Source organism: Anolis carolinensis, chromosome 3 (genome assembly GCF_035594765.1).
Source record: "Anolis carolinensis isolate JA03-04 chromosome 3, rAnoCar3.1.pri, whole genome shotgun sequence".
NCBI classification, from domain to species: Eukaryota; Metazoa; Chordata; class Lepidosauria; order Squamata; family Dactyloidae; genus Anolis; species Anolis carolinensis.
This window is the reverse complement of record NC_085843.1, coordinates 141,395,572-141,419,871: the sequence shown is the minus strand read 5'-3', so window position 1 is coordinate 141,419,871 and position 24,300 is coordinate 141,395,572. Positions and strand designations below refer to the sequence as shown.

Below are 24,300 nucleotides of genomic sequence, written 5' to 3'. Positions count from 1 at the left end.
TGTGCAATATTTGAATTTTTAAAAAGTGATGTTGGGACGCATCTGAATGTATTGGGAGGTACTAGCTGGTCATGGTGTGATGAGTCAATGCACATTATTTTCAAAAGGTAGAAAATTAGTGTGATGGGGTTTGTATGTATCCTGTGCGTTTGTATGTATCCTGTGTGAATACTGCCCTTAAAAACAACGGAATGCATATGCATTTAGCATTTCTCTATGTTAATGTGATAAGGTCTTTAAATAGCTTCCTTTTCCCCTCCTCACGGTCGTGATACTAGCCCCCTGCTTTGGATAGAAACAAGTAGGCCATGTCAAAAGTTCCTTTACCCCACATCTCCCAAAAAAAGTGAGAAAGAATCATGCACTCATTTCACATTCCTCTGGAAAGTGACATTTCTGACTTAATATCCTGACAAGAAAGTATGTTCTCTGCAAGTATGTTTGAGTGAAAATCTTTATGCCATTGTGGGTGGCACTTGATGCTTAATATTTAATGACATCCCCAGGGGCAATCTCTAGGTCTCCGGTTTTGGTACAGAAACCCCAGGGCCTGGAATTATTCTGAACTTGCAAACCTGGTACTCACACATTTAAATTCTGCAAGCTAAGGTCTAAATCCAAATGGTAGTCCCAACTAGAGTAGACCAAAGAATCAACAGACTTTACACAAATATTGATTTAACAATTAGATTTAGACTCAAGGCTGTGTGTAATGATATCTTTTGATGTTCGTTTCTTTGTTGCACTTATACTCTGCTTTATGCTAGAGTGGTCTTAAGGCAGTTTATAATATGAAACATGAATATGCAAAATAATAATAAAAACAAATGACTGTAAAAGGGATAATAAAAGTATCTCACATGCATATCACAACTTAAAAAAAACCAGCAGATGAAATGGTAATTGAAGGCATTCTATCATTAAAGGCTTGAGAAAAAAGGATTGACTTCTTCTGGCATCTAAAAGACAGCAAAGACTGAATATCCTTTATCTGAAATGCCTGGAACCAGAGTGTTTTGGATTTTAAGATTTTTGTATTTTGGAGTGTTTGCATGCACATATCCCAGAGATGGAATTCAAGAGTAAACATGAAATTCAATTATGTCTCATGTACACCTTATATAAATATTCTGATGGTTATTTTATACAACATTTGTAATAATTTTGCACATGAAACAAAGTTTGTGTATAATGAACTATCAGAAAGCAAAGGTATCACTATCTCACTAGCCATGGGGACAATTTTGGATTTGGGAGAATTTTAAATGTAAGCCTTCCAGATAAAGGATACTCAATCTGTACTTGGAAAATATGCAAATAGAAGGCCTTCAACACTTTGGATTCCACAATAAAGATAATCTGTTGATAGAAAAGTTTTTTTGATATCCCTCAAGTAGACTAAAATAAAGTTATTCCCAGTCATGCATACCCAAAGAAAAATCACACTCCTTCCCCCAGCTGCTGACTGAACAGCTACTCAAAAGTGTGTGTTAAGGGCACATGGGGTACGGAAGAGAAGACAGTACCAAGAGGAAGGGAAGCTCCTTGCTGCTTGCCTACTTGCAGTCTGGCAAATCAGGTGCCCCAGTAAGTGGGGTGGCCGTGGAGGAACCTTTTCATTCTTCTAGAGTTCTACTGTCAAAGACAGAACGCCACAAGATAAAAGATAACAAAGTTTATTGGAGTTACAGAACCAAAAATGCCCGTAAAAGACAAGGGCTAGGCAAACACTGGCCTTAAAAGTAAAAAGAGACAAGAAAAACGTTCAAAAGATAAACCGGATTAAACCGGAGTTTAATCCGGGTTAAATCAAAACAGCTTGCTTCAGCCTGGGAATAAACAAACAGAAGCTGGTGAACAAAAAGTTCAAAGGAATGCAACTAATTGGCAGCAGATGCTTCTCTGCTGCCAAGAGCTATGTTTGAGTAACTTAGAGGTTACTCCTCCACACAGCAGGCAATTTCCCAATACAAACACAGCAGACGAGGGCAGAAGCAGTCAGCGAAGTCCCAATCCGTTCCGAAGGTCGTAAGGCAGATGCAGACGTTTGTAGTTCACCAGTTCCAACGATAGACACAGGTAGGAGAATCCGAGGCCGTAGTCAGTCAGTCCGTAAGTCCAGAGTAAGCAGATGGCGTCCGTCAAGAAGACGACGGAAGGTCAAAGCTATTAAGATTAAGCAGAGGTTGCACAACAAAACCCCACACAATTCCTCCCGCCGTCTGAGCCCAATGTCCAGGATAACTTACGTAGTCAGCAAACGAATCACACCCGTCTTCAGGAAAACTTCCCACACAGATCCCAAGCGTTCGTCCAGATTACCTTGCCCAACGCAATTTGCTATTGCTCCCAAACCCCATTTTATGCCAGTTACAAGTCCTCATCGCTATCAGCTGTTCTCCTTAGCCCGGGCGTTTCCTCATCACTTTCCTCATCAGAACTGGAACACCTTTGACTACGCCCCACAGCATCCCCAGCTGTGGATCCCGTCCCATCCCTCCAGCTTGTCCACGGGTCTAATCCTGAAGGTCCCCAATCGCCTTCCATACTATCATTGCCAGTGGCACCCAAATCCTCCCTTACACGAGTCCATTCCATGTCATCCTCTTCCGAGCTAACCATCTCTTCCTCCATTCTCTCAGTAAACCCCTCAAAAGAATCCTCGTCAGATGGTTCTGCAAAGATATCTCGCAGCCGCTTCCTTTCTCGCTCCTCGAGAGTATCTGACTCTCGAGGAGTCTTACGCCCACGTCTCCCAATAGTAGAGCCATGAGGCTCAACCATAACATCTACTTTAGGCTCCCCTTCTGTCAAGGTGCTCAAAATCAGGTATTTTTTAAGCATGGTGCCTAAGATGTGCAACATCCTCCAAAAAGAATCCTTCTTGGTCCCATCACTTCATGCTTTAAACATGAAGTGAAAGCACATTTAGCTCAGCATGTTTTTGCTGAATGTAGTCCTTGAACTGTTTTATGTTCTTGTTCTACTTTAGTTTTTTTTAGTTTTGGAACTCTTATTTCAGATGTTAGTGAGTTTCCTGCTGTTGCTGTTCAGTATTACTAAAGTACAGTGATTTTGAATGGAAGGTGCTAGATTTTTTAAACAGAAAGGCAAAATGGAAATCTTGATGATGATGATGATTAATAATAATAATAATAATAATAATAATAATAATAATAATAATAATAATAATAATAGATCTAGAACAGGGCTTCTTAAACCTCTTCCACTCTGGACCCTTTTTGGCCTGAGAAATATTTACATGACCACAGTATATAGGTAAATAAAAAGTATACATGTCATACGTTTACTTATCATAAATCAGCATTTGCCAGGCTCGCAGAATAGACTGATTGCCATTTTCATGAAGTACAGCTGAAGCATCTTCTGCAGAGCCCATTGTAAACACTGCATTTTGTTTAAATGGGTGGTGTTCAGAAACCTCTTACTGTTGTCAAATTGTTTCTGACCTCAATTTGGGGTTGGGACCTACAATTTTAAAAACAGTGATCTAGAGGACCAAAGTTAGAAAAACACTGCTTTACATACAAATTTGGACCATCTGATGAGGTTGCAAGTGCCACAAAGACACAATGGCTTGTGGTGGCCTGCTTTGAAACTAAAAAGAGTCAGGCCTTTGAACTATATATACAGCTGATTATCCTTGCTAGGTAAACACCAAATATGCAGCTTTCACTTCTTCAGGATTTTTTTTCGTGTCAGGAGCGACTTGAGAATCTGCAAGTCGCTTCTGGTGTGAAAGAATTGGCTGTCTGCAAGTACGTTGCCCAGGGGATGCCTGGATGTTTTACCATGTCCTTGCATGGGAAGCTGGAGCTGACATAGGGAGCTCACCTGCTCTCCCAGGATTCAAACCCCTGACCTGTCCATCAGCAGTTCTGTTGGCACAAGGGTTAACCCATTGTGCCATCGGGGGGTCCTTTCTTCAGGATAGTGGGGTATGGTTCTTAATTTTGCTTTGTGTATTTTGTGTATTTTGTGAACCACCCTGAGCCCCCCTCGGGATGAGAAGGGTGGGATATAAATGCAGCAAATAAATATAAATTTTAAGTTTAAACGAAGTACCCAAATAGCATTCCAGACAATACTGCAACCCCACCACCACCACCCACCCCATCTAAACAATCTTTATAATGACAGTTTTGTTTAAGTCCAGTCATGATTAATCTCTTTTGCTTAACACCATTTTCTTTTGGAAAACTTGGTGAAGCAGCAAATGCTTAACCAGGGGAAGATAAAAGTGATGACTCAGTGTTTGTCAATTCTAGGAGCTGAGTGCCTGTTCAGAATGATGAGTAATTTCTTTTCATCCTTTCCAAACAGTATGTGTACATTCAGCCTTCAGAAAGATCACTTCTGCAGACGAAATTGGGAGGAAAGTTGGGGAAAAAAACTGGCCTGGGAACTATTTTGCAGATACCATAGAGATGCTTTTTGCAGCAGTATCAAAAGTGCCTACACAAGTCATACAATCTGCAGGGTTATGTACATCATCATTATAACACAAACTGAAATAGAATGATGAAATGACTTTTAAATATTATCAACCACAATAAGCCAGTTTAAGCCCAAACCTGTGATACCTTGTTCATTAATATTTATTTGTTGAAGCTTTTGTGGGTTGTTGCCCACTTCATCAAACACTTTAAGGTGCCACAGGTCTCTTAAGTCATTTCTGCTACACTATACTAATACAGTTACAACTTTGGAAATTTGTATTAGTCAGTGGTCTCCTGAAGCATGTGAGATCAAGAAAAAATTTGAGGCCAGAGAACATACACAGATAGTTCACATGGCTAGCATGATCCGTGTGATAAATATGATCTTCAAGTTAGCACATCCATCACATTGCAGTTGCCATACCTGTCACTCTTTAAGCAGACCTGTGGCTCCACATAAACATGTCTTACTGGTGAGCATACTGGTAGCCATGGAACAAGCATGAACTAGACTAAAGTCAAGCCATAATCTTTTAGCATCAAGACCCAGTATGTTTTAGTAGATAGCGTTGGATACAAACTTAGGAAAGTCACAGTAGCAAGCTTGAGCAAAATGTCATGTACCAGGTCATTTTTAAAGTAAAATTGGAATACCACAATATACATCACCTTCAGCCCCTGAAGCATGAATGGCATATAACAACCTATCCAGATATCTCTGCTAGGCACAACATTTCCTGAATCCTTAAGACATTAAACTGGTTCAGACCTTCAAAACATTTTCCATATGATGATCCCTACTCATGCCAAGAAGTTGTGAGAAAACCCTTTATTAAAATGCATGCTAATGTTGGCCTTAGACTTCATCTGAATTGGATTACAGACAGCAATGCATCTGACTGCTGTCACTTTCTCCTGACCATTGAAGGAAATACCCATTTGTAGTCGTCATGTTGCTTTAGCTTTAGTAATCCAATTTGTTATTTTACCAGCTTGCTCACTGTGCTTCTCATAAGAGCCAAATGTCATATAATAAATCCCCTATTATTTTTTAACTTTATATAACTTGAAATGTCTATGAGCCATGCACAAATTCATTTCGAATATGGTTTTAGGACCGGTTTAGACAATGAACCAGGAAATCAGAACAGGAGTCCTTCATTCCTTATTATCAGATACTCCTATTGGTATTTCAGAGTCCACAGAATCTTGACTGACAGCTAAATGATACTGTTTCTGAGAACTGCCACGGATTCTGTATGAGACTGTAAGACTACCATTGCCCATAGAGAGAAAAAGCATGACAGTCTATACTAGCAAGCTAAAAGGAATAGCATTACCAAAAAATAGAAACTGATCTTTATTCTTAAGATGTTCATTCCTACAAACACAGATTACATAATAAAGCCACTACTGCTCCTCATACTTGCTAAAATGAGTCACAAATAATATCATAGAAACAGCTCCACTGACATTTTAGCTTGACCTTTACATCTATGACAATGTCAGTGCAGGCATCCCACACACTTTAAGATATTTAATGGGTCATAACAGTTCTACTGATCTTGCAATATGCTTGTAGGGACCAAGAACCCTTCTTTCAAGGTCATGGGATGTTTTCACTCCACCACTCTAACAGATGAGCACATATTTCTTATACCTACCATGAATTGCAAATAAGCAAGAACAGGGTCCATCAAGTAAACATGTTCTCTTTCAAAGAAGGCAGGAATGTTTAACTTCAGTTCCTTTTACATCACCAAAATATACTCAGTTTTTTTCAAGACATAGGGACACTTGATATACTCAATCAACATAAATACCATAACACTGATGATCAGGTTTATTGCACACTATTTTCAATTTCTACAGAGAAACATATGGCCTCCCTATCAGTTTAACCGCATGTTTGGCTGAGCATGATTTCCATCATCATTTAAAGGACTATTGTTTATGCACCTGGTGAGATTCCATTCTTGAGAGGGAAAAGTTCTGAATGAATATGGAGAGAGCAATATAGTTGCCCGCAAGTTATATATTCAGTAAATACATGCACAGGCTTAGTACAAGGGTTAGTATACTCAGACAGGAGCTGGAACCCACATCCTAGCAAACACTGTGAAAAAGCAATGAAAGCAACCATTGCCACTTGGCCATGAGCACACGTGAGAACAGTGTTTTTTCAGCAGAGTGTAGCTACTTTGATAACCTCGTTGCCCTAGTAGCTTACAATATATACAGTGTTCCCTCGCTACTTCGCAGTTCGCTTTTCGTGCCTCACGAAAAAAGGAGGCTGAAGCAGCTTTGTTTTTGTTTCACAAGGCGGCGACGGCGGCGGGAGCACGGATGCACGTGCTTGAGAGGCGAGGAGAGGACAGTGAGGGAACACTGTAATTGAAAAGACAATCCTAATTCTTTGCTAAGGAAGGCTAAATTCCATACTCTGTTTAAATTAAGCACATCTGGATAGTTTATTGTATTTTTTATTTTTAAAAAATTAGATAGCAACAGGATACAGCAGTAATCCAAATTCTGATACTGCCATTTTTGGTAACCCTCCTTACATCTGAGATTTGATCAGGTCTGACATTTACTCCATTAAATCTTTAGCACTACAAAAACACATTTCAGAGTCACATTTTGCGGTAGAATCCATACATTGTGACCTGCATAATTGGAAACAAGGATCACAAATTTCATCCCATTGCCATATATTTGGGTAAGGATGACAGACAAAAAAAAGGTGAGGAAATGTGCAGTGGGTGGGAGAAAAGTGGTCCATTCTGGATGGTGATAGAAGACAAGGAGGGGTCAGTATAGGAGCTCCATAGCATGTTGGCTCAGGAATGGAAACTTTTGCTACGGGAAAAGTCTGACTCAGATGAAACGTTTCCCAGGTTTAAGTGTCTTAAATATCTCATAGTCATTCGAGCCAGTATGAACAATTTGTTCCTGTGTCATTGCTGTATTTCTGTCATGGTAAGGCTAAGGTGAACCTAACCCAGGTTTTCTTCCCAGGATTTGTTCAGAGGGTACTCGCCTTTGGCTTCCTTTGAGGTTGAGTGAGTACCACTGACAGCTTGCTCAGAAAGATTTCAGATACTGCACTGTATGTGTTCCTCAAATCTCACTCCACCTTCTCACCCCACATTTGGTATGTAAATCAGATATACAGCCAATGCAGTGATTTCTTATCTGCCAGCTCAGGTGGAAGATTGAAGCTTATCAACTGTATTTATGTTGTTGTTGTTTGAAGAACAGTCTCAGCATCACCGTCACATCATTTCTTTGTAACACAGTCATGTCCGTTTTTAAATTAGAATGAATCTCCTTCACGAGCACTACTTTTATTTAAACATTTATTTCTTTATAAAGCCTAAGTAAAATCCCCCCCCTCCCCGGGGAGCACAGCATAATGTTTCTTAGAATTTGCAACATAAAATATGCAGGTAGTCCATTTTTCAAACAACTCCTTAAACAACATCACTTTCTGACAGAATAACTTAAATAATCAATATTGCAGTGTACAATTTAAATTACTTGAAAAAAACACTGAGTTACAATTAATGACTCACTATATTGATTTATTAGGCTCCCCTGTACAGCTGTAAACACAACTCCTTCAAATTTATTCCTCTAGAAAATTCAACTAGAATTTAATAAATACTAGGAATAAATTTTATAACTGTCTGTGGATATCAGCTGAAGCTTTTTAAAATGAGCTTGGCATCCACTCTATTGCTAGGACAAATATAAGAAGTTATGGAGAAGATTAAATCTGTGCTCTGGAAATGTAGCACTTAGGTGAAAAGGTAATACATCTACAATAAAACATATGTTCATTTCCCAAAAATAAAAGATAAATTTTGGTAGGTTGAACATACGTTGTACAATGTACAGTTATGTGAAATGTGTATCTAACCTGCTGAACTGAAGCATGATGTTTAGAAGCTGATAAGCAAGGTTGTTTTGACCCTCTGTGAAACCTACTGTTATACTAGTAGGGTGAAATATTCTATAGCATGACAGCATGGCTTCTGCAGCCTGTTGCATCTTCCTCCACCCCCCCCCCCCCAAAGAAATATATCATGAAGCACCTGTTGTATGAGGCCTGCCTATGCAGCTGCCTTTCTGGTCAAACTGGCAATCACACATCTTATCTTTCCACCTTGTACCACAGCACTAGTAGATGGTGTGGGGAGGGCTGAATGAGATGTTTGCTAGCTTGTTTGTCACCCAAAGAACTAACTGACTGGTCCACTAGCAGAGCAGCAATATGGGATGGTGCCACATCTGTGTAATGACTAGAGTGATAGCTGCAAAAAAGTAATTGCTTCTACACTGGTGGGTACAGCCTGCCAAGAGAAGACAAGTAGAGACAACATGCTAGTGATAGCAACTCCTTTCCCATTTGTCTAGCCTGGTGGTTCTCAACCTGTGAGTCCCCATGTGTTTTGGCCTTCAACTCCCAGAAATCTACACAGCTGGTAAACTGGCTGAGATTTCTGGGAGTTGTAGGCCAAAACACCTGGGGACCCACAGGTTGAGAACCATTTGTCTGGCCACTGACGAAGCCAAGCAGTAACCCACTGGTCCAAATAGCCAGTTTAGGGAACAAGGAATGAATGTCTTTGGGGGAAGGAGATTTGGTTAATGCATGGTGTATTAAAATGTTTGGGCGTCTGTGTATGAATGAATGAATGAATGAATGAATGAATAAATAAATAAATAAATAAATAAATAAATAAAAAGCCTACCACTGTGGCAATCTGATATATGCTTACTCAAGTTTTATAGTATTCACTGGGAATACTATACTGGGAATACTGCTGAAGGGGAGCACATAAGACAGAAAACAAGAAGGCAGAATTGGGGTGACAGAGAAAGAAAACTAAAAAAAAAAGAAAAAGAGAGGAAGGAAGGAGTTAGTAATGGACATGGTTTAGGTCCAGCCTATCTTCATGGTCGCATCTCACCCTATGAACTGGTGCGGGCTCCAAGATCTGCTGGGGAGGCTCTCCTCTCGGTCCCACCTCCGTCTCAAGTGCAATTGGTGAGGACGAGGGCAAGCCCCCACACTACAGCACTTTCGGAAAGAGCTAAAAACTTGAGTATTTCAACAGGCTTTTGATAACCTTTACAATAGCAGCCAGCCTACTATCTTTTGCCAGGGAAGGCTAAATTGATTGCATGGATCTTTTAATCAATATTTTGCCATACTTACTGACTCTATGGCTCTTGCTAATTTTATATGTTCTGGTTTTAAATGTATATGGGTTTTAATGTTGATATACTGCATTTTATATGTTGTGTGGCACTATTGTGTGTTATTTGTAAGCCGCCCCGAGTCCCTATGGGAAATGGTGGTGGGGTATAAATAAAAGTTTGTTATTTATTGTTATTAGTGTAATTTAAAAAAATAATAACAATAGTGTTAATACTTTTTGATGTAATATATCGCTTTAAACTCAACATTGTACAAGTTGAAGGGTTCTGTGTACCTTGAACAAAGAGGGCATAATTCCTCAAGCAAAAAAATATCTTAGGTTGGCCCCATTTGTGAAAACTTCCCTTATTTTTCTTGCTGGGAATGGAAAGAAAGGAGTTGTTAACAATTGGAAGCGAAGAATGTTTTGTTAGACCACATTTAGTTTGATCACTCCCAGAGTGTGCAAGACATAATTTTTTTGTTTACCAGTGTGCAGAGCAGTGGGATCATAACACATCTATGCTTCCCCACTAAAGCAACTGATGTTGATTTAATAATGTGAAGTGTAAATCAGATCAATCAATTTACGCATCCACCTTTTCTTGAGTGGGATATGGAGTCTTTTCGGAAAATGCACAATTTTAATGTGGAAGTTTTATGCAATTGTGAAATGATGGTTGGTTTTGCTATTATTGCTTTATTTTGCCATAGTGGTGGATCAAGGATTTAGAGCAGCAAATCAGACTGTGCAGCCTAGTTTAACAAAAAACCAAATGCACATGCATTTAGAATCATGTAAATTATAAATAATAAAATATTTAATACATGTTAATTATTTTATTATTTATAATTTACATGATTCTTTTTGTGTGTGTTAAGTTGATGCTACAATTCTCTGAAACAGAAGGATATAATGCTAAATTCATTAAAGTTTTAAAAGCTTGGCAGTGATTCTATTATGGGAGATAACATAGAGAAACAATAAACATTCACACAGCTACTCACTGTAAGTCTTAGCACAAATTTCCAACGGTAGCGATTTATTTTGCCCTGCAAATAATGCCCTGCCAGCAAAGAAATAATAAATCAATCAGATTTCAGTTGTATCTAAGCCTTGGAAGTTTCTTCTTTTTTTAAAAAAAAAAAAAAACATCTACTGAAAAGGCAGAACAAAATATTGTACAAACTGACAGTTTCCTTTGCCATTTATGAGAACACCTGGAATTTTCAATATATGTAAATTAAAAAACTGAAGGACATTTTGGAGACTTTTCATAATTTTGATGATGCAATCTCAAGAACTGGCAAGCTGGAACCCTTACCTTCTCTGGACAGTGTTTGTATTTCAGTTTGATTGTTTTTTTAAAAATTCATTCAACAAAATGTCAAAATAAAGTTTAATCCGTGGATGTATCATATCCATGTTTCAATGGAAAAAAGTGTAGCTTCTTGAAAGCAAAATATCACCAAAACAATATTTTAACAAAGCCAACTGCCAGTGACAAGGCATAAAATATCAAAAGATAACACTGTAGTTTTACTGCAAAGGATGAAGTTAATGTCTCTGAAAACTATAATCCTAATGTAGCCTAGTTCTACCATAATTGGAGAAAGGAAGATGTAACAATAACTTATTAATTTAATTAGATACACGATATATTGAACACCCTGCTATATTTACTATGGACCAGTATTTTTTAAAGATGTTGGAATTAAAATAGGCCCTTCTCGATTATTTACTCCAAGGATTTACCAAGATGGAAAATAGACACAGTATTCTCACAAGTGGGGACTCCTCTTGAAGATAATAAAAATGGGAATATCACTGATTTCAGTGATTCATATGCGAGCTGAAGAAGATGACAATGGGACTTTTGGGTTGAAATCGTGTCCTGTTGCCTCTTCCTTTAGCAACTTCTCTAGGGGAGAGGCGAGAGATTTTCAAGTTTACAGCTGTCAGAAATTGTCTCCCTGGCAAAAGAGGCTTAGAGGACTGCTCTCAAGAGTCCGATTCCCATTCCTGGTCCTCAGAACTAAGTGTGGAACAGAAGGGAGCAGGAAGAGTAATCAAACCAAGATGCATTTAGCCACTAAAGATGGCATTAGCACTGTTCATTCAACTTTCTTCCCTACACTTCCAGTACCAACACTTCTACAAGTATAAAAGCAAGTAAATTACTGAGGAAAAAAGCACAATTACATTTTTAAAGTAATTTAATTTGGAAAATTAATGATTATGTTGAAGCATTGGAGACTTTGTATCTCAAGTAAACTGTAAGAATTATTAATGTTTAAGATTGCAAAGAACAAGCTTTGTTTATCTATATGTTGATAAGCTCAAGGTTGTAGCTGGCCGAGTGGGAAAAGGAGGTGAACCTAATCTGATTTTCATTACACCTTCTGGCTAGGTAAACCATGAGTTTGATGCTAGCAATACATTAAACAGAAGACAAACTACAGCAACAAGCATCTGTCTATTGCCTGATTTTTGAAAGTACTTTGACAGCTGCCACAATGTATATAGGTGGAAGTGTACCTGTGGGACAACCAGCCATACTGATGAATCAAAAGTAAGGCATTTTTGAAATACTGGAGTTTTTGAGAATGTATATTAATCAGATGAGCAGCACTGATGTGAAGAGAAATCTGAAAACTGGCACCCAAGATAATCTAAAGAAGGAGTTTGAGACAATATTAAAGTAGCCAATGCAATTACAAATCCAGATGACCACAATTTTGGTCGTTGCAGAACAGAGGGAAGATCAATGAGTCAGAAGCAGCAGTAGAAAGCAATGTTCTTCTTGGAGAAATTGAAACAAACAATGAAATTGGGAAGACCTTCAACTTTGCTAAGCCATTCTGTTAGAAATGGTTGGTACAGAAATCAAGTCACTCAACTGGAAGAAGGAAGAGTCAGGGATATTAAGGAGAACAAAGCTTCCTTTTGTGGTGTAATCAGAGAGGAGGAACTGAAAACACATGCAATATGAGGACAATGAGCAGGTTTTTAAATAGAGGATATGGAAAGAAAAATGGGATATTGTGAAGATGCCAGCTCTGAAAAACTGTAAGTGTTAAAATTGTAATTTGGGAGAAAAACTTATGAGAGACATAAATATAATACGCAGAAGACAAGCACAGAATAGTGATTTTAGAGTAATTAATAAGGCTTTTGTGATTTTTAGGAATTTTGAAATTTTGAAATAATATCTGATTTATGAAATTGGGAAGATGAAATCATAAGAGAGATTACTCTGTTAGCTAGTGATTTTTTTCTTTTTTTATTTAGCAAGAAAACTTAGTAATAATAGAAGGCACTGGATTAGATAAACTGCAGCAACTATAGCAACAAGAGAATTGTATGAGTATCTTAAAAGTATTGAACTTATTATTACTTTGAGAGACTCCTCTGACATATACTAGGCTAGTAAAATATTTATATAGGTTAGCTTTTGTGATTGGGGAAATTACTAGTAATAGGATTTGAAGAACCACAGGATTAAACAATACGTAAAAGTTTAGCTACCATCATTACAGAGAAAGTAAGATATCTTAGTACCTATAACTACTAGCTGGAAAGTCATTGTCACTTGTTAGTCACTTGTCTTCCCAGTTTTTCTTGGTTATTGCTATTGGAACCCACCTACCTTCATGACCGTATCTCCTATCATAAACCTGCCCGATCCCTTCGATCGTCAGGGGAGGCTCTCCTGTCGCCACTGCCGATATCTCAGGCCCACTTTGTGGGAACAAGGGAGAGGGCCTTCTCTGCTGTGGCCCCCCGATTGTGGAACCCACTTCCCGGTGAGATTAGGCAAGCCCCCACATTAGCAGCCTTTAAGAAAGACCTGAAAACATGGCTTTTCCGTTGTGCTTTTGGAGAGTAATCACTACATACATCCCTTTTGCTGCTCTCCTTCAATATTGTCCTCCAGATTGCACCGTCACTTTATGACCCTGTCCTCTGTGGTTTTTACTCCTACTTCCTTTCTCACCCCGAATTTTAACCTAGTGTTCATGTGGCCCACCCTTGGTTTTATTGTTCTTTTGATCTTGTTTAATGTAGTGTATATTTTCTTTTATTGTGTTGTTTAATGTGTTATGATTTGTTGTTCTATTATATTTTGTTATATTGTATTGTTCTGGGCATGGCCCCATGTAAGCCGCCCCGAGTCCCCGTTGGGGAGATGGTGGCAGGGTATAAATAAGGATTATTATTATTATTATTATTATTATTATTATTATTATTATTATTATGGTTATATTTCAGCTCAGTTTAGTATTTTAGTTTAATTTCTAATTGATTTTTGTAGCTCTACCTCATACGTTATTTCCTATATTGGAAATGTTATTTGTTAATAATTTTTAAAAGAAAACAAATAAAAGATAGCAAAAATATTATTTCCCTGAGGAAAAATGTAGAGAATACTTTTCAAAAATACTGTCTCTATATTTACCTTTTATCAATAGCCTGCCATTTTCTTATATGAGAAAGTGGAAGGTATAAATACAGTAGAGTCTCACTTATCCAACATTCATGTATCCAACGTTCTGGATTATCCAACGCAGTCTGCCTTATAGTAGTCAATGATTTTGTAGTCAATGCTTTCAATACATTGTGATATTTTGGTGCTAAATTTGTAAATACTGTAATTACTACATAGCATTACTGCGTATTGAACTACTTTTTCTGTCGAATTTGTTGTATAACACTATGTTTTGTGCTTAATTTGTAAAATCATAACCTAATTTGATGTTTAAAAGGCTTTTCCTTAATCCCTCCTTATTATCCAACATATTTGCTTATCCAACGTTCTGCCTGCCCATTTATGTAGGATAAGTGAGACTCTACTGTATGTAATAAAAAATATGCAATGCTCATGAAACTGCTGAACTCACATAAAGAGTCAAATATGATAGGGACTCCATGCCTTCAGTGGGAAAAGAGCCATTGATAGATTCTGATCAGACAATACAAACATTATATCACTTTCACCTTCAAGGTTCAACATGCAGTGGCAGCCTTTCTTAAGAAACTAATGTTCCCAACCAATATCTTAACATTGTGGATTAAGCAGGAAACTATGGGCAACACCTAGACTTTGGCAGGGGCGGTTTCTGCTTCCTGTAGGATCTTGGAAAACTCAACTCCTATACATTCTGTTCTTTTTTCTTTTTTCTTTTAAACTGTTAAATGTTTTTTCACTAAGAAATCCACAATTTAACCTAGGATGTTATCCTACTCACACACACCCCTTTCTTAACACTTCGAAAACAGTTGAAAAATGAAGCTAAACTGAGACCATCACATGACACTGGGAGGCTTCCCCCTTGCGTCTGTTAGTGAAGTGTTAAGAAAGTATTAAAAAACAGGGAAGAAGAGAAGATTTAAATATATAATTATGTATATTTTTAATGTATATTCTTAATTTTATTGTAATTTTTAATCTTGATGGATTTTTAAATTTGATGAAAACTGGGGTTTTTTGTGTATGTTTATATTGTAAGCCGCCCTGAGTCCCCTGATGGGTGAGAAGGGCAGGGTAGAAGTGATGTAATAAATACAAATAAATAAATAAGATGGGCAGAATTCATCTCCTGAGCTCTGGAATTGCTATCAAACTGCTGAAAATGCCAAAAAAAAAATGTGGGATGGGATCTGTCAAATTGATTCAATTTAATGACATGGGGGAATAGCTGTTCCTATGGGTGGTGCCCTATGAAACAGTGATGCCCCAGTAGTCTCCCAAAATCCAGTCACCTACTCCTTGCCTTGGTTTTGTTTTTTTAAAAAAAATATGTATTCATTAGAAATTTAGCTACTTCAGGAGATCCCTACTTTGCTTATGCTTGATTGTGACATTTTCAAATTGCACTTTAACTGACTTTTCTTTTGCAATTTTGAAGTTCACAAAGGTTTTTTTTAATTAAAAAGGGAGTGAGTGGGAACTGCACTTGCTTGTGTGATAAATCTCAAAGTTGATAATTTCAGATCACAGGACCAGAAACAGCAATGTGTGATGAAAAATGAGAAATGATACTATTTGCTTTCTAATGCAACAGGACATAACGAGTTGGTAATGTGATGCTTCCCCAACTTCAATCAAGTAGTAATCTAGAAGTGAACATGTCAAAATTATTTTTAAACCACACCGCTGCCTTAAAAAATACCAACATGGCTTACAAGGATGGTACTTTCACACTCCTGGTCTAGGGCTCCCTACCTACTATGCACTGTAACCTATGTAGTTTTCATGCCTTGTGATGAGTTCTCTTAAAACCTAAATTGATCTTTTTTATTCCAAAATGTTTGGTAAAGTGAGTTTTTAAAACATTCTTGATGAGTAGAAATACAAAGTACATCATTTTAAAATGTATATCTATAAATTTAATTTTACTTCTGTTTAGTCAGAATGTACTTTTCTTCTCCATTTAGTTGACCTCAATCATCATGGAAACTTGAACCGAGCATTTTGTCACGCATTAAAGAAAGTTCTCAAAACACAACCTTATCAGAATTGCCCATTTTCCAACATCTGATTCAGAATGCAACACTAAGAACTACAAATCTGCAAGAAGTAGCTTTCTGTGATTTCTTTATTACTAATTCTTTACTAATCATAGTTCTTAATACAGCCAGGAATACAATTGGGGTACTATACTAATGTAAAAATGGTTAGTGTAAAAGTGGCTACTAAATTACTGTACTTTCTCAGAGGTTTTGCAAATGCAGACCCCTACCCTCTCATACTTTAGACTTAGTATGAGTCGGTGGCATTATTACTGGACCTTTGAGAAATGGATCAGCTCACAGCCAAGGGATTCAATATATATATATGTGTGTGTGTGTGTGTGTGTGTGTGTGTGTGTATGAATGATATACTAAAAGAGCATAGGACCCTGACAGTGGGTCTTAATTTTTTTAATCTTGTTTTATGGAAGTGTAATATTTTTATAGCAAAGAATCTGAGCAGAGGCATGGTGAAAAACATCTAATACATTTATTCATAACTACTTCACTACATAAATCAACAGCTGTAAACAGCTTGCAAACTTTTCAGTGAAATCCTATGCATTTTGACTCTGATATTCAATATTCTCAAGTAAGAGTGCAACAATAGAAAACAGTCACTTCCAACTGTACAACTAACAGAGTGATCATTCCTAAATGGGATTTGATCTTCCTCCATATTTACATACTTATCTACTTACACTGGTCAAGATGGATGCTTTGAGTGAGTGGTTCCCTACCATGCATCTAGCATAGCAAGATTTAGATAATTTCCTCTACACTAGTTCAAGAAAACAGATCAAAAAAGCTGTTTCTCTACTGCTTTATGCCACCTAATTTCAGAAAATTAACAATTAGTATAAGTAGCAGAAAAATTGACCATAGCAACCTTTTCTCTTCTAGCTCTTTACTGATGGAGCAGATAGGCTGGTTGAAAGGCATCTATGTCATATTATAATCTGCTCAGCTTAGCAACATCAGGAGTTGGGTGGACTGAAAGCATGACTTCTCTTCCTTCTTCCTCCTTTTCCTCCATAATCTAACCTTTAAAGGTTTTACGGAATGGTATTAAAGTACTTCCTGCTAAAGGAAATACCCCCTATTAAAGTACTTCCTGCTACTGCTTCATAATTGTAGAACATCCCGCATCTGGCATACCATCCTATTTAGAATGAGTATTTGGTGATACTCGTTCTAATCAATAGTACAAAACACTAGCCTATGAGGCCAGTCTTTGCTGTTCTCTTCTATTACTGTCTTCTACTCTTAAGGTGTCCCATGATGGTTGGGAAGTTCTGGGTATTCTGGCCCTCCAAAGTAATTTCCCCCAGCTCTGATTCTGTTTTCCTCCTCCTCCACCACCACCTCCTTCTTTTTTTTTTTTTTACCCTGCCCTTGTCTTGCTCTTCTAATTAGCTTTTTCTCCAAGCTTTTGATTTGTCTTAGATATGGCTAAGTCTTGCCAGCTTGTGTTACATCCATATAGCCTGGATTTAGCTGGACATAATCTTGACAAAGTTTAAGTCATTTATTTTAGTTTTAGTAACACTGACAATCCAGGTTGTTCCCTGATAAGTGTGAAAATAGAGGAAAGTGAACTTTTCAAACTATGCGCTGTGGCTTGTTGTGTTGTTTTGGAAAAGGATTTTCTAAATTTTGGTTAACAGATGGAGAAGAGAAACCAACATGGTGAATATATATGATCAAAGGTCCCATCTAGTAATCCCCATATACATCTTTGGCTTTTATATCTCCTACTGCAGATAAAAAGCATGTTGTTTTTCTACAATCTAATCACCATTCCAAAAAGCAAAATAACAAAACAGCAAAACAAAACATGATTTTACAAGAGCATCCTTTTTAAAATGCACATAGTGGTACATTATTTGTCACTTCAGATTAGCTACTCCAAGAGGCTGAGGCCACTTGCAAACTACAGGCTGTCACAGTTCATTACCACATGATGCTTGGTCAGTAGGCAGATTGCAAATTAGCATTTCCATCTTCTTTTGTGTGCTTTTTGGTGTAGTAATTTCAATAAAAATCCCTTTAATCATCAAAGATATGGAATAATGAAGGCTGATCTCTTATTTAAAGAGGAACTTTTACGACATCTTGTTAACAGCCGCCAGCTGTTAAGAGGAACACTTGTTCAGAGTCTCTCCATTTTTCAACCATTTGCAGCAAAGGGGAAATCTGTCGGATCACGTTAAAACTGACACAAACAAATCAATATAAAATATGGATTATTTTTATCTCAGTGACTAATTATCCTGATTAAATACAACAGCATTTTGGGTTTACCTTGAAATGATGTCCACATTTTGATTTCTCAGTCTAACAATAGCTGAGGATCACCTTAACAGAAAACGACACTTTCTTGTAATATCGTTCTCTGCAACGTTCCTGACAAGAGCCTTTCAGCGTGGCTTATAATTAACAATGCCTTTGATGGCAAAATTGGGCCTCTGCTGCTAATCAAAGCACCCAAGACACCCCTCAGCATGCATAATTCTGCCCCTCTTTGTTTCAGGAAAATCTTGACAGCAGCATAATGGTTTCTTCCATTCCTTTCTTCTGTGACGGTTAACTAGGGAAAGGTTATTCTGCATGACTCTCCTAAAGATTTTGGCATTAATTAGAGAAAGACCACACACATTCATGGTCAGATATTGCCCCCAATTTGTACACGCCATGGTTTCACTCAACATGGACAAACTAGTTGCAATTCCACCTAAACTGGTCTCAGTTGCCATAACTTGTCTCTTTGCCCAACCTCTCAGAGCTCCCTTTTTCTTAATTTTAATACCACAAAAGTCTTTTGAGTTCACTGAGTTTTTAATACTGCAAAAAAAAAAACAGCATTGAAGATTGAAGGGGAAAAACAAGATTAAAAATGTTCAGTTTTCACAGTACAAATGTGCAACCAAGGATTTTTTTTTTAAAAAAAATGCAAAGTATAGTAATGAAAAATCCATTTTATAAATAATGACAAATGATTCAAATTTATTATTAATATCAGAACATCTTGCTTAAATAAATTAGTGATAGGATGACCATTTTCTAGCCTGGGCCTATACATACAACAAAATGATAGCACTGTCCATTTAACTGCTATGGTTCCATCCAAGGGAATCCTGGGATTTGCAGTATAGGGAAGAGCATTCAGGACAACTAGCCAAAGGGTTCCAAGGCCTTACTGAAATATGAACTCCAGACTCCATAGAATGGAACCATGGCATTTGAAATTGAATAATAGCACCGTAACTGTAATGCCAATAGATGCCTGGTAAAGGATAGACATTACAATCAATCTCCACATCAGTAGCAATGTTGTGTGATTTCGGGCTAAAACCATTCATTTAATGCTCAGGGTGTCAAGCTTCCAAAAGGCCAGATGAAACACACACACAGGTTGAAAGCAAAATCGGAGAGAAAAGAATATGTCAGTGGAATCTGAGCTCCAAAGAATTGGCATTCCTCAATGCAATCATACAGAAATATTGATAACACTTTGAGAACTATTCAAGATTACCATGCTGGCTTCTGATTGCTAGGCAGGAGCCACTCCTTGGTTAGTCTGGGGCTCTGTCTGACATCATTGCTGGTTGGTTCCAGTTGTGGTGAAAAATTTAATAAACTATCATTGGATTATTTTGAAGACTCGTGTCCATTTATTGATCCACCCAGGATAGGGCTGTGAGCAGAAAGGAATGAGGTGGGGTGGGAAATAATGAGATGAACTGGGTTATATTAATATAATAGGTGCCATTCGGGTAAACAAAAAGGGTGCTCAATGTGTTGGACATGTCAACAGAAGAACCTCAGGAGGGGGTCTGATTTGGTAACAAAGGGAAGGAAATGTTCCCAGGAATAAACCAGATCATATTAAAAAAAAAAAAAAGGGAAAGACCCAGGGACTCTTGTATAAGCCCATTGTGTATCCCATGCATCTTCCTGGGGTATTTTGAAAGAATTATGATAATCATGAGACTGCTTCCTCAGGGGAAATTAATGAAAAAGGTTAACATAGAGCAATGGTGGTGGAACTACGGCACGCATGCCAGGTAGGGACACACAGATCCCTTTCTGTGGGCATGCACGCCATCTCACCAGCTCTAGAGCCTAGAAAGTTGTTTGGCTGGCTGACATTTGTGTGCTTGGCTGTTACAAGAGACTCTCTGGGTAGGACTCTGACAGTGGGCTTGTTGTATGTCTCCACACAGTCATAATTTTGAGGTATAATTTTTTATAAAAGCAAGGAAAGATTTGCAAACTAAATGCACTAAAGCTGTTCCAATTTAATTTCAATCAAAATGAGGACTACATAGCACAGAAGGCACAATGATGTCAACAAAAATGTTGTCTTGGAATTTGCCACATGTCATGACACCAACATGTTGAAAATGTCACCTATTCAAGTGACAGTGGTGATGTGGAACAGGTGCAGGAGCTTCACATTGTCATGACATAACACCATACATCATACTTTGGGTTCTCTATCCCTTTATATATGGCAGTGGCCACTGGAGGGGGTAAGGAAAGTTATCTGTGTTTCTTTGTTTGAGGCATTTCTTTTCATCTTCCAACTAACAAGGGTTCCCCAGGTAACGTAACTGCAAAATGATTCACTAATTATTTGATAAATAAATATTCATCTCACCGTGTTGTCGAAGGCTTTCATGGCCGGGATCACAGGGTTGTTGTATGTCTTTCGGGTTGTGTGGCCATGTTCCAGAAGCGTCAGGAGAGAATGCTTCTGGAACATGGCCACACAACCCGAAAGACATACAACAACCCCATTCATCTCACCCTCAGCACAGAACCTACCAGACTGGATGAGATGAGAGATTAGAACAGGATGACATCCCAATATCTTTGATTACAACTAAATGTAATGCCAGGCCACTGAGTTCACTGCAAACATCCTTGCTCAGAAAATTTTATCTTTTTCCAACTTTGATATATGGATAGGCTTACAGAACCATATAGCTACTGTAATGATCAGAGCTGGAGGCTCATGGGAAGCCTGGCCCAAGCCCTTAGAATGGGTGAGGACATGTTCAAACTTCAGCAGTTAATAACTGGGCATCAACAGTGGAAAATTAGTATGTCACACTATGGCTGCCTTTAGATGGAAAAACAAGAGTAGCATTCAATGTTTTTTAAAACTCACATTCCACTGAGAATGCTGCCTTCACAGGTCCAGAGAAATCAGTCTCCCAACTACCGTGTTTCCCTGAAAATATATTAATTTTTGCTCCCAAAGATGCACTAGGTCTTATTTTCAGGGGATACTTAGTTTTCCATGAAGAATTCATATTTATTGTTGAATAAAAAATGAACATTTATTATATACTGTACAGTAGCTGTCATCACAAACCAGCAGAACCAGACAAACTGTGAATCCTTTCAAGAATTTCTTGTTACTATCATTATTGCCATGTAAAACTATCTATGGTACGTACATTTACCGATCCTGCATGCTCTGGTGTTCTGTTCAGCAGGTGTGCTTCCAAACAAAAATTTTGCCAGGTCTTACTTTCAGGGGAGGCCTTATATTTAGCAATTCAGCAAAACCTCTACTAGGTCTTATTTTCAGGGGATGTCTTATTTTCGAGGAAACAATGTAATACTTTACTGATTAAAAATATGAGAAGCTAAAAATAGCCATGCTGAAGTCCCACCTTATCTAGCATTGTTTCCACAACAGCCAGCTAGTTGTGTATGGGGAGCACATTAGGATGAATGAGTGAAACTGCACCACCTATTCTGACTCTGTCAGTACTTAATATATAGAGGCATACTGTCTCTGATACAGGAGAGAATACATATCAATTATGGCTCCTGGGCATCGGTTGCCTTAATCACTCAAAATGTATCTAATCTCTTTTTAAAGCAGCCCAAGATGGCAAGATGCTATGACATGAGCTCCATAGATTAACTAAGTGAAAGGGTGTTTCCTTTTGTCTGTCTTGAATTGCCCAGCAGCAGATGCCCTGAGTGCCAGCACTACAAATGAGAACAAATGTCCTTCTATTATCATACACAATCTTTTCTACCTCATTCCTTATTCAATTTTTAAAGTTAAATATTCCCAGATACTGTAACCTTTCCTGACAAAAGAATTGTTCAAATATCTTAATCATTCTGGTTGCCCTTTTCTTGCACCTATTCATTTTTATAGCTATATATAGATATATATAGCTCTATACATCACACACAGAGACCCTGGTTTTTAAAAGAAATTGCATAGGACTTGCATTATGTTGAATTAAAATCAACATTCTAGGGTTGTTATGTTAAGAAATTAAGTTTCATCTGGATATATGTTGGGAATTATTTACTATTTCTATATTTATTTTGTATTTTCTTTATATGCTACTTTTTCTCCAGAGTAGAGCCCAAGGTTGCTTCCAAAAACATTAATTTAAAAAATATCAACACAATCTAAAAACAATTAAAAAGGTTTCTATATAAGATCTCCCTCCTTATATTAAAAGCTTACTTAAACAAAATGACTTTGGTTGCTGTCAAAAAGCAGGGAGGAAGGCAGGCTAGCCTCATATGGAAAGACATTCTAGAGAGTGGGAGCAGACGTTGAGAAAGCTTTTTCTCATATCTCCGCCAAATGAGTCTGTGGCGGCGGCAGGACCAAGAGAATCCTTCCCCTGAACATTTTAATGCACTGGCAGGTTTGTATTGGGAAATACGGTCCCTCAGATAATATGGACCCAAGTTGCACAGTGTTTTAATATATCATGACTATAACTTAGAATTATGTCCAGAAATGTACTAGTAGCAAACAAAGCCATTTTAACAAGGGAGTTAAATGCTCCCTATTACTGACTCCAGTGAGCATTTGCGCTGCACCATTTTGAATCTACTGAAGTTACCAAAAACTTTCCAAAAGCAGCCCCACATATAGTTTATTACAGTAGTTCTAACAGGACGTAATCAAAGCATCTGTCACCATGAGCAGATATGGCATCTCAAGGAATAGGCACAAGTTTGGAGATACAGTCCCAGAGGGTCTGTCCCATTAATCAGCCCCAGAGGGTTTTTAATAATCTATCCTGTATTATCACGGTCTTACCATTTATGTGCTTTAAATGTAATTTTTTATCCTGTATTGTTGTTTTAATTGATATATTATATTACTGTTTTATCTTTTTATATTGTGATTTGTACTAAGTTGTTTATATTTTGTCCTTATGTTGTTTGGGCCGTTGCCCCATGTAAGCTGCCCCGAGTCCCAGCAGGGAGATGGTGGCAGGGTATAAATAAAGTTTTATTAAAGTTTTATTAACTGGCACACTAATTTCATGCACTCCTGGCCACTGCTGAAACCTGCACATCCAGGCTCAGAGTTCAATCCAAGAGAAAACTCAGTCTGAGGTTCCGAGGGATGTATAACCTCATCTAGCAGAGGGTAAGTCTCTATTCCTTGATCTGGCTTTCGGCTGACTAGGAACACTTCTGTCTTGTCTGAAATAGCTTCCAATATTTTTGTCCTCATAGAATCCATTACTGACAATAATGGACTCTATTATTACCGAGAGAGCTTCTTTGGAATTGGATGGCAGGGAGAGATAGTTGGATATCACCAGAATATTGGTGACACCATACTCCCAAACTCTGATGATCTCATCTAGCAATTTCATGTAGATGTTGAACAGAATGGGAGACAAAACAGAATCATGAGAGACCCTACCAGGAGTCTCAAATCAACAAGAGTTACCCAGCACCCATTCCTGGGTTATCCATTCAAAAAAGACTGAAACCATTGCATAACAGAGCCCCAATCCTATCCTAGAGAAGTGGTCCAGAAAGATACCATAGTTGATGGTACTGAAAGTCACTTAAAGATCCAGCAGACCCGACAAGGACACACTCCCCCCATCCAGTTCACTGCACAAGTAATCCACCAAGGCGATCAAAGCTATCCCTATCTCATAAGCTGTCTTGAAGACAGATTGAAATGGATCTAGATAATCTAACTTGCAATCCCATTTTAGACCTTCTTTTTGTGTTCTACCGTGGAAGAAAATGCAGGACTAGACAACATTTTGAATTAAATGTCTGCAAACTAATTATAGTTAAATGTCCCAAATTTTGAT

General features: G+C 37.9%; 1 protein-coding gene and 1 long non-coding RNA gene across 2 annotated transcripts in view; both read right to left on the bottom strand.

Moving 5' to 3' along the window:
• klf12 (KLF transcription factor 12) overlaps positions 1-24,300 on the bottom strand; it is a 291,369-nt gene that overhangs the window by 158,687 nt on the left and 108,382 nt on the right. The window lies entirely within an intron of this gene.
• The window catches only part of LOC134297603 (uncharacterized), a 38,660-nt gene continuing 16,019 nt past the window's right edge, over positions 1,660-24,300 (bottom strand). The window contains exon 2 of the long non-coding RNA XR_010004398.1: positions 1,660-24,300. This exon is cut by the window's right edge and continues 12,486 nt beyond it. This is a non-coding gene — a long non-coding RNA (uncharacterized LOC134297603).